Source organism: Ornithorhynchus anatinus, chromosome 1 (assembly GCF_004115215.2).
Source record: "Ornithorhynchus anatinus isolate Pmale09 chromosome 1, mOrnAna1.pri.v4, whole genome shotgun sequence".
Lineage (NCBI taxonomy): Eukaryota > Metazoa > Chordata > Mammalia > Monotremata > Ornithorhynchidae > Ornithorhynchus > Ornithorhynchus anatinus.
The window spans coordinates 43,596,736-43,608,805 of record NC_041728.1 but is presented as its reverse complement, the minus strand read 5'-3'; the positions used below and the strand labels follow the sequence as shown (position 1 = coordinate 43,608,805).

Genomic DNA, 12,070 nt, shown 5'->3' with positions numbered 1-12,070 from the left:
CTTTCCAACTCAGAGCAACGCCATGGACATCTCTCCCAGAACTCCCCGCCTCTATCTGCAATCGTCTGGTAGTGTATCCATACAATTTTCTTGGTAAAAGTCCATAAGTGGTTTACCATTGCCTCCTTCCACACAGTAAACTTGAGTCTCCACCCTCGATTCTTTCCCATGCCACTGCTGCACAGCACAGGGGAGTTTTGACTTGTAGCAGATTGTCTTCCATTCACTAGCCACTGGCCAAGCTAGGAATGGAATGTGTATGCTGCTGCTTGACTCTCTCTCCCTTAGTTGAGGCTGGTAGAGTATTGGAAACTCAACAGGTGCGATCCTGAGAGGGGTAAGTTGTGGCCTACTTGTGGGAAATCACTTGGGAAACATTTTCATTTTTTTGACTTAGATTCACTACTCTGCACACGTCTGAAGGCCGAAGCAATAGATGGCCTCCTGTTCTTTGTGATTCATAGAGAAGCAGCATGGCCTAGAGAAGCAGCATGGCCTGGGGAATAGAGCATGGGCCTGGGAGTCAGAAGGACCTGGGTTCTAATTGATCTCTCCCATATGTCTGTTGTGTGACCTTGGGCAAGTCACAACTTCTCTGTGCCTTAATTACCTCATCTGTAAAAACAGGATTAATACTGTGAGCCCTATCTGGGTCAGGGATCGTGTCCAACCCAATTAGCTTGTATCTACCCCAGGGCTTAGTACACTGCCTGGCACGTAATAAGAGCTCAACAAATACTATTTTTAAAAATCTGGGTACATATACAGCAAAAGAGTTTGCAATGAAGGTTTAATGTTTTCTAGGGTTGCTGCTGCCCACAAACATCCCATCCACTTAGCCTATGACACATGCACGTGCTTGGATCCTGACCTGCAAGTGGCAAGGTGAAGTTGGGAGTTGAGCTGCAAAGCACAGGATGCTCTCAGTTGTTCAACAACCCGGTCTTTAATTGCTCAAGATGCCCTCTGCCCCTTCTTTTCCCCTTTGCCTCTCAAGCTCTCTCATTTGTTTAGCAGTTCTATGGCTCTTCACAGCTTCAAAGGGCTTTACAATCAAGTAGGTAATGGTTAATTAGCAGTTCTCAAAGGTCAGGACCCATAATAAGAATTCCTCAACTTCCTTTCACATTCATTGCGGGTACAGATAATGACCATCTTTCATTCCAAGATGCCACCTTTTCCCTCTCAATCTGGCCCAGCACACTCTGCCTTGCACTTGGTTCCCCAGAGAGGGGTTTAGTCTGGCTCTCTAAGGCTCTTGGCTCCAATCCCACCTATGTGAAACACTTTCACATGATGGGAGACTTTACAAAGTGGATGAGAGGGCTCGTCGCTGTTGCAGTGTTGAGAGCTGAGTTTGTTCTTTGTGCCCTGCTTTGGTCTGAGGCTGCTCCTGCCTGCCTCTGTGGTGGCCAGCTACATCATTTGACACTACATGGAAAATGCTTACAACTGCAGAGAGCAAAGAGCATACTGAACAGGGTGGCTCACGTTTCACGGTATCGAGTAGCAATTCTGAATTTTAATGTTTTTTAGGGAGATATTGCCCATTCCTTGGGGCCTTTCCCATTTTCTGCCTGTCCTGTCTTTTCCTCTCCCAATGCAATGCCACACCACATGCACACACATGCTTGCACATCCTTTCCTCCATCATTTTTCTATTCCCTTTGTCCCTTTCCTCCTTTGCAATGCCAGGAACAACTGTATTTTTTTTTCCTTCTTGCCTTTCATTTCCTTCCTTCCCTGACTTTCTCCCATCCGCTCCTATTCTGCCACCACATTCTTTGATCTCTTACCCATTTCCAAGGAGCTACTTCTGGTCCCCAGAAATTAGAACAAACGAGGATTTACTTTCTAATATGAACAGCCAGAGCATGCTAGTACAGACTGTTCCACAAACTCAGGCCCTGCTTTTATGTCAGGACACTGAAGGGAGGAAGCACAATCAATCAATCCATCCATCGATGCTATTTATTGAGGTCTTATTGTATGAGAGCACTGTACTAAGCACTTAGGAGGGTACAATAGAGTTGGTAGACACGATCCCTGCCCTCTAGGAGCTTACAATCTAGTTTGTACAGTCTGCCCAGTTATCCCACCTTTTAACATGGGAAACAAACTAGTTGGATGCCCATTGTGCTTTTGCTCCCTCAGAGGGAATGGTAATCCACTCTCTAGGAAAACTGTTGGAACGGATGCATGGGGTTTTATTACCATCTTCATACTTGAAAAATTCCGTCTTTGAACATATCATGGCTGTGAAGAGGGCCTTTTTAAAACCTATCTACCCAAATGAGCCATGTCAGAATGTTTCCAAGAAGTTCACTTCTCTGTTTTTGTCATACAATGCCGCTCTGGGAGAAATTCAGACCACAAACCATCTGCATGCAGTTTCATGTCAGATTTGGGAAATTGTCCCTTTGGCCCCATCTATTATCAGTAGCAAATTAGGGATAGGCCAGCTCTCTGAGATTAAAAAAAAAAACACCAAAAAAACTTACTGTCCGTTCATACCCTTTGACCCTTTTAACCCAGCAGGATATAGACCAGTTTAGAGGAGGGAGAAGCTGTCCCCCACCCTTGCCCCAGTCCTTACCTTAGGGCAAAGGGTCAGTTGTACTGCTTCTGATGTAAGCAGTAAGCTTTGGGTTCAAAATACTAAGCTCTCAGCCACTGAGTGCACATTCATAAGTTAGGCTTGATAAGGGAGACGTCTCAGCAGGCAGAACTACTCACGCCAGCTGACATCACTCCTTGGGCAACACGCTGAGTTCGATTGGGACTATTGACCATCCTGCAATGACTGAGCCTGTCCAGGAGAGGTGCCCCTAGATGCGGGTAGAGTGGACGAGGTCCAGCCTGCCTGCCGGGCGGATGTGCTGCAACCAACCCCGCGGTATTCCACCTCGCCTAAGAGCTAAAGGATAGTTCTATGTGGTTCTGGACATCTTGGTAGTGGGGCAAAGGGGTCTTTCTTGGGGCATCCAGAACTGACCGTTCAGAGGTACGGCTTCAGGTTATCAGCCCCATTGATCTGTTCCAACAGGGTGATTTCTATGTAAAGAAAAAACAATGGTGATGAAAGAAATGAAGACATCGGATAAAATATTTAACTTCACTGTCGTGAATGGGGTGGGGCTTGGAATTTGTCTTCTGGATGAGTGTTTACTGGAAAGACCAATATTTAATCTTGTCTCTGACTGTTGATCAAGTGATGTTACATCACCAGCCCGTAGCTTCCAGCTGCTTAAAAAAGCAACTGCCTTCCTGGCAGGTACCTGAATGCTTTCTAAATTATAAAATTCAACCGCGATAAGTTGTTCTGTTCTGGTGGGCCATGCCCTGCAGTACAACCACCAGTGAACATGCTGGCCTCTTTTGGGATCAACAGAGGTGAAGGGACTGAACAAAGATTACAGTCATGGGGACTTGCAGGCAACAATGGTTGTGCTTAGGGACACTTGGCTTGGGAGAGTGGGGAAGGGGTGAAGGGATGGGGAGGGCAAGAGGGTAGACCCCCAAAAGAAAGTCAAATGGAGCATAAGGGTACTTATCTGGACGTTTTAGGTGGTCTTAATAATATTATGGTATTTGTTAAGTGCTTACTATGTGCCAGGAACTGTTCTAAGCACTTGGATAGCAGCATGGCACAGTGGATAGAGCACAGGCCTGGGCGTCAGAAGGTCATGGGTTCTAATCCTGTCTCTGCCACTTGTCTGCTGTGTGATTTTGGGCAAGTCACTTCACTTCTCTGGGCTCAGTTACCTCATCTGTAACATGGGGATTGAGACTGTGAGCCCCACATGGGACAGGGACTGTGTCCAACCCAATTTGCTTGTATTCACCCCAGTGCTTAGTACAGTGCCTGGCAAATAGTAAGCGCTTAACAAATACCACAATTATTATTATTATTATTGTTATTATTACAAGATAATCAGGTTGGACACGGTCTCTGTCCCATGTAGGGCTCACAGTCCTAATTCCCATTTTTATAGATGAGAGAACTGACACTCAGAGAGTGAGGTGACTTGCCCAAGGTCATACAGCAGGCAGGTGGTGGAGCTGGGATTGGAACCCATGGCCTTCTGACTCCCAGGCCAGTGCTCTATCCATCCACTAGGCCATGCTACTTCTTTTCTTACTGGATTGTTGGCTTTCAGTAAGGAACAACCAGTGACATTTACTGAGCACTTGCTGTGTGTACAGCACTATACTAAGTACTTGGGAAAGAACAGTGCAGTAGAGTTGGTAGACACAGTCCCTACGCATGAGGAGTTTAGAATATCTGGGATGCTTTAAGAGTCCATTTTTCTGGATGAAAGTATTGCCTTGGGATGCTGAAGGAACAGGCTGATTTCTGTGCCCTGAGAAAGACTAATTGGTCATGTTTGTAGATTTTTAAAACTAGGAACAGTCCCAAAGTATAAGGGCAATAAAAAATAACTGGTAATTAAATGATTTTAAGCAAAGAGCAGTACTTGATACAGGTCAAAATTAGGTTGCAGTAAACAGCAGTTCTTGTCTTTGCTGCTATGCTAGTTTAATGACAGAATTCTTGCCCCACTGTACTCACAAGACCAACATACCAGTATACTCTCTTGCATTCCCCAGTTAGCAAAATAAGCTTCTTGTGGACAGGGAACGTTTCTACCAACTCAGTTGTATCGTACTTTCACAAATGCTTAGCACAGTGCTCTGCACACAATAAGCACTTAATAAATACCATTGATAATGGTAAATACAAGGACGTTCTGTGGAAAATAACTTACTTCCAGGTCCTCAAGTGAAATTCTGAGCACTGTTTGGGAAAGCACATTTATCCATCTTAGCTATCAGAAAATCTACCATGTCTTTGGAAATGGGACCCTCTCAATACAGAATCCACCCTCTGAAATGCACTCGGCAGTTCATCCATATTTGACACTGAATGAGACCTCAGATGCATAGGATCCCTTCAGGCAGGGCTGGCACGAGAAATGGCAGCCCGGGGCACTAGCAGTTTCAGTCCCTGGTAGAGAGGCATGCAAGTCAGTGTTGTTTCAGAAACGTAGTGGCTGCCTGCTTTAGTCATTTAGTAGTTAACTGATTTTAATGTCTGCTTCCCCCAAAGACTCTAAGCTCCTGTGGGAAGGAATCTAATCTGCCAATTCCATTATATCGCATTTTCCCAAGTGTTTAATACAGTGTTCTGCACACAAGAAGTACTCAGTAAATATGACTGAATGATTGATGAATCAAATAGAGGTAAAAATGTTGTGGCCGATTGTTGTCCTGGAAGCTGGAGGACCCATGTTCGAGTTCAAGATCTGCTGGCCTGGTTGGAGATTGTGGGCAAGTCACTTATCTTCTCTGGAACCTCAGTTTCCCCATCTGTAAAATGGGGATAATGCTATATTCTTTTCTACCTACCTCACAGAGTTGTTGTGAGGGCAAAACAGAGGTTAATTAATGTGAGAGACTTTTGGGAATGAAAGCTCTATCTCAACCAAGGTATTATGATTGTGCTCCTTAAACTGCCCGCAGGAGAGATAGAGACACTGGAACTGGTTTTGAGGTCAAAAACCAGCCTGAGCTTGGTCTTGGGATTGGCAGTTTCAGGAATAGAAGGGCAGTAGTGGAAGCAGGCAGTGGGATCTTCAAACCCTACCTCCAGCTTGAGGCATGGAATGCAAGCTTGCCCAAGGGAGTTGAATATCTCTGCCATCAGAGTGGGCAAGAGAGAAATAGCGTGATGCTCTGAGAGGCTTATCTGCTCACCCATGCACACTGGTAGGAGTGAGTAGTTAAAATAGTAGTGGTGTTTATTAAGCACTTACTGTCTGCAAAGCCCTGTGCGCAGGTAAGAATTAAACAGTCCCTATCTCTCATGGGACCCATAATCTAAAGAGAGGTAAGATCACCTCTGCTCTTTGGCTACTGCTTCTTCTATTTCTTGGAGGAGATAGGAATGAGGCCTGGAATAAGTGGCCCCTTCAATTGCCATATGTGATGGCATCCATCTTTGCCCACCCCTAAAACCAGCTCTGCCTGAATGCCCTTAGGTGTGCTACTGCATTACGGTCATTGAATTAATTCACCTTCCTGGCAGTATTGACTCTTTCCTCCACTGACTGTTTTTCATGGTGTCTGTTAAGCACTTTGTGCCAGAGACTGTATTAAGCTCTGGGGTAGATACAAGGTAGTCAGGTTGGACTCAGCACATGTCTCACATGGGGCTCACAATCTTAATCCCCATTTTACAGTTGAAGAAACCAAGGCACAGAGAAGTAAAGTGACTTGCTCAAAATCACACAGCAGACTAGTAGGGGAGCTGGAATTAGAACCCAAGTCCTCTGGTTCCCAGGCCCATGCTCTTTTCACTAAGCCTGGCTGCTTCACTTGACTAACTTGACTAACTGGCATTGCTCAAGTGGCTGGGCTCTCTGCAAGTTGTCCTCTAGACCATAAGTTCCTTGTGGGCAGGGAACGTGTGTACCAACTCTGTTGTACTGTACCCTCCCAAGCTCTTATTATAGCAGTCTGCAAACAGTAAGTGCTCAATAAATACAACTGATTGATCAATCGATCGATTTTAGGTCAGACACAAGGCTCCCAGAATATCCAGATCGAAACCCTGGGGAAACACAGTGGAAGTCTCTTCCTTAGTACTTTTCTGCTTTCAAAAAATTAACTCCAATTCACTCCATCTGAACATGAAAAGCTCAAAGCCAGGAATTTTAAAGAACAGGAAGCCAGAAACCAATTTTGAGGATACTCCAATCAAAAGCAACTTTTGCCAGATATTATCCTAGTTGCAACGGTGAAGCTTTTTTTTTTTCACTGCTACAACCAATCATTACTAATTAAACAAATTCAAACCATTTCAACAGCTACTGGTCAGGCTCAGAGACAGAGGACTACTGCCATTGCGCCATTTGTATCTCTGTTGTTCAGGTGGGATGTGGGTCCTACCTGCAGAATACCATTGGTATTCATCAGGATGACAGAGATCGAACAATCAGTAGTGTTTATTGAGGACTTACGGTGTACAGGACACTGTACTAAGCACTTGGGTGAGTTCAGTGCTGCAGAGCAGACATTCGGGAGCCACAGTTCCATGGTAATTAGCTATGAAGTTATGATTATGTACTTCCCTGATAGAATGTTTAAATGATAGGTTGAGAAACTAATTCCCTTCTGGAAATATGAACCTTCTTGAGCAGAACAATGGAAGAGGCTGATGCTACTGCTCTCCTTTGCTCGTCTCACAGCCCTTCTCAATCCATTATATTTATTGAGCACTTACTATGTGCAGAGCACTATACTAAGCACTTGAGAGAGTACAATATGATAGAGCTGGTAGACATGTCCCTTCTCCAACATTTTTCTCCAATCCTCCCCCAGGCCTACCTCTTGCCTTTTTGCTCCTATCTGATTATGGAATCGTTGGAGGAGACCCAGTGGCGGGAGGTGGTTGGAATGGGTGGTTGGTTGCAAAACAGGATAAGGAGAGGGGAGGTGGGCTGGGCAACAGGCACAAAAGGAAGGATGGAACAGTGAAAACACAAAAGCAATATAAAAGACAAGGGCAATGGTAAATGACAGGAGGGAAAGGGAATCGTGGCTAGAGGAGCAGAGTTTCAGATTCGTGATTCAGGGTTCAACAGTCAGAGCAGGGGCCTCACAGTATTAATCCCAACTTTACAGAAGAGATAACTGAGGCACAGAGAAGTTAAGCGGCTTGCTCAAAGTCAAACAGCAGGCAAGTGGTGGAGCTGGTATTAAAACCCAGTTCTACCACAACAGGGGGCTAGATTGTTCTCCTTGGGTGTGCTTGAAAGTCACTTCAAAATTCTCAAGCTGCAGATCAGAAGGATGCACAAAAAATGTTACCTAACAACTCTTGGCAAAATATTCAGTTGGTTGGTCACACCCACCCTATTCTATATTTACTCTTAGGCCACAGGTCTAATGAGATAATCACACCCCAGGGCATTACTGGTTGGGATCTGCTAATCTCCTAAATGAGCAATTACCTCACAATAACCCCTCTCTTCAATATTCCATAAACATCATTAGAGGAGCAGCATGGCGCAGTGGAAAGAGCACGGGCTTTGGAGTCAGGGCTCATGAGTTCAAATCCCAGCTCTGCCACTTGTCAGCTGTGTGACTCTGGGCAAGTCACTTAACTTCTCTGTGCCTCAGTTCCCTCATCTGTAAAATGGGGATTAAGACTGTGAGCCCCACGTGGGACAACCTGATTCCCCTGTGTTTACCCCAGCGCTTAGAACAGTGCTCTGCACATAGTAAGCGCTTAACAAATACCAACATTATTATTATTATCATTAGAGCGTACTTTTTTGTTGTTGGCGTTCAGGGGAAATATGCATTTTTGAACCAAAAGAATAGTTGGCCATCAGAGAATTTGACGTTCTGTTTCAACTCTCCTTTCCAATCCCAGTGATAAACTAGAGTTAATTTAAGTGCTCATAAGTGGTAATTCTCCCTTTCAATTTCCTAGCTGTATAGATGGGGTTAGCCTGGAGAATTTCCTGTATGGGTGCAAAATAGGGGATGCAAACTGGAGCTCAGCGAGCTAGGGTTGAGTCATCTGCTTTTTCACATAGGGCCAATTCCAAAGGAAATATGGAGAAACTATCTGCAACAGAAAAATGGAAATCCTGGGGCCGACAGGATCATTTTAGGCAGGAAGAGCAGAGGGTTCAGCTGAGGCAGGTAGAATATGCCTCAAATAAACTTGTGGTTAAGAGATCGGTAGTTCGAAATTTGCATTCAAAAGCAATCCAAATGTCAGTGGGAAAGGATTAAGGATTTAGTTTCTAGGCTCTTCCCACATCAAATTTCATCAAGAAGATCCACTTCATGCATGAAGGACTACTACTTATGATATGCCAAATCCAAAGTGTCACTGATTTGATTTGTGCCATACAGTCAGGTGCTCTCGTTGCAAAGCACACTTTAGTTCCTCGTTCTTTTATGCCAGTTCCTACTCTCCTCCTCCTGTTCTCCTCAGGCTCCCTTCCCCATTTATCCCATGTAAAGCATGAGTAGCTAGCTGTTAGTGAGCTGAAAGCTGAATGTAGGACTAAGTGCCCTGGTTTGATCAGGGCAGATTCAGGCTCCAGTGAGCCATCCTTGGTGTTTTCAGGAAAATTAAAAATATTTCTCAATTACAAAATTGAGACTGACTAGGTCATCTTCCTTGCCCCAAATGCCAACTGCTCCTTTTCACTGGAAATGCTTGGACTGTCACATGAATCCTGGAACATATTCAGTATATGCCCAGTCCATGCTCAATTTAGGTCCCAAAGCATTCTGGGACTTGGAGGGGGCATCCTCCAGCTGGGAGGATGAGGAAGCAGCAGCAGTGTGAGCCTTTAAGCAGGCCTCTTGTACCGGACCACAGAGACCTGATGTTCAGGGGAGAGACTATTCCCCTTCTCCGGCCCTACCCCCTCCCCCCAACCCTTCCTCCCACACCTCAACAGGACTCTACCATTAGCCCTTCCTTCTCCCTCCTGGAGGGTGAGGAAGCAGTGGCAACATTTCTTCTCAACTCTTAGAGTGTTGGGATAGCTGTGGCAGCTACTCTGACTATTGGACTCTGAGATATGAGGCATCTGAAACTCTGCTCCTCTAGCCACAGTGTCCTCTCCCTCCTGTTGCATTTACCTTTGTCCTTGCTTTTATATTGCTTTTATGTTTCCACTGTTTCATCATTCTGTTTGTGTCTGTTAACCCATCCCATCTCCCCTCCCTATTCTTAGATTGTGAGTCTTTTTAGGACCAGGGATTATTTCTGATTTTCACCTATGTATTTTTCCCCCAGTGTTTACTCCAGTGTGCTGCACAAAGTAGGTCCTTAATAAATACCACTGCTGCTACTACTGTTATAATTAGGAATGCTGGCAGATTCTAATGCCACTTTCATCTTCCTTCCATTCCTGCTCCCACAGTTTCAAACAGAACAGAAAATAATAGCAATGTTGGAATTTGTTAAGCACTTAGAATCTAACTTGCCCACTGTTTCTGGTAGGCGGTGGAGCAGGGAATAGAACCCAGGTCCTCTGACTACCAAGTCCCTACTTTTTCCACTAGACAACACTGATCAACTGGAGATGTCCCAGTTGTCCACAAAAATAGTCTGATTAGTCTAAGTATGGGGACAGAAATGGGGAGAGGAAAAGGAAGTAGAGAGGAAACTTGTTGCTCCACTCTAGTCTGTTTCATTTCTCCCTTTTCCCTCTTCCTTGGTCCTAATTCCACATCTCCCACCCTGCCACCTTTTAAGGGTCCTTAGGAAGATTAATTTTTCAGGAAGTGCTATCGCCTTGATAATTTTTTTGTACCCCTGTGATTCACTATTAAAGAATGACATCGTGATAGTTATAATTTAGAAAGAAGTGGTAGATTTTTTTTTCTGATCATTTTGGAAGGCTATTTTTGGAGCTACATACAATGTTCCTTAAGTGAAGGAGATCATATTTTTGAAACTGCCTTCACTGAAATGACTACTGCTAGTGCTCAGTATGTGTTAAGAAAAACAATATTTGTTATGCATTAGTTTAAGCTCCAAGCCCCAGCCCAACTAGAAACATAAGAACAGACTCCAAAGCTCTTAACCAATCCTCCAACCCCTGAAGCTAACCCAGTTGTGTTCTGTTTTCCATTTAGCTATAGTTATTAAACTTCTATGGCATAATAGAAAGATATTCCTTGACAATGAATTTCTTTCGCTTTGTGTCTCACATTTGTCCTTAAACAATCACCTTGTCTCTTTGATCCAATGGGTAGTTTATTCCATCCTCAAAATGGAAAAGAATTGGCTATTAACACAGAACTTGCTCCATTTCCTAGTGCCATAAAATTCATGGCCCTTAAGGTATTTTTTTATGGTGGCGTGTAAGCCACTGAATTGCAGTTATGGGCTTTGGCGACAGCCATCTAGCAATCCTGAATGCCGTGTGGATTTGAGGCTTGCTCCACTATACAGGCAACAATGGCTTTACTGTAACTGGGTTAACTAGAACTTGGCAAATGGCTATCCAGAGAGGGTCATACACTCCCCCCTTCTCTTCCAGGATGTTGGCTTGATCTCCTTTTATTTGTGTAATTGGAGCATCCAGAGTCTACAATCACTACTCAGAGCAAGAGAAGGGAGTGAAGGGAAATCTCCCAGGGTCAGGTTTTCCCTTACAGCGATGTTTGTGTCCAGCTTCTCTTCCTCTGATGTGAAGTGGGTTAGATGATGGCTTGTTTTCTTTTGCTATTTCAAATAGGTCATTTGGGGCCAAGCTCTGAGTAATTTGTGCTTGTCGGAGATGACTGTCACTCCTTTACAGAGCTGGCAATGAACTGCATTTAAATTAAACTCAGTAGTGCAAGAGCAACTCTACAAAGTCATTGCAGAGAGGTATTTTTCAGAGGGAATTTTAGAGGGTGTTTGGAATATTTCATTGCTTAAACTGGGCAGGAGAGGAGAGCCTTTCAAAACTGTTATCTCCTTGATTGTTTTAAAGCCTTGCAACCTTTATGGTTGTGAGAAGGCTGGAAAGTTCTACTGGAATACTACCTCAGGCACTTTGCCTTTTACTGTTCAACAATAAATTTGCTCAAAGTCAGTATTCAGGGGGAGGAACCCCATCAATCTAACAACAGGAAAATGAGTGATGGAACCCCCCAAATACTATTTTCTATCCACTGTTTGCTTTTACATAAACTAATACAATATGCTTCTTTTAAATAACAATTCTAAATTAATATGTGTGTGTTTGCCTATTCTTACATCCTTATATGTGTTCTTATGCCTATTATATATTATAAACAGGCATAGCAGACACTGAATATTTTACTGTACTTGTACATGTGCCCTGAAGCTGAGAAATGATGGGTGGATAGGATAAATCATCTTTACGTTCAAAATCCATTTTTGGAATCAATACCCCAGCACGTCTTATTTTCCTATTTCAGCTTCATCAAATGCATAAGAAATGAAATGTTTGGAAGCACTCTAGCTCTGATAGCTAATGGCCTGTAATCGGACTGCACTGCTAGGTGATCTTGTCAGTGC

The 12,070-nt window shown here is 44.0% G+C and overlaps 1 non-coding gene across 1 annotated transcript; it reads right to left on the bottom strand.

The window, feature by feature from the left end:
• Positions 1-200: 200 nt before the first annotated feature.
• LOC114816470 lies at positions 201-338 on the bottom strand. Its single transcript, XR_003764245.1, has one exon. It is a non-coding gene; the product is annotated as a small nucleolar RNA SNORA7 (small nucleolar RNA).
• Between the last annotated feature and the right edge of the window lie 11,732 nt (positions 339-12,070).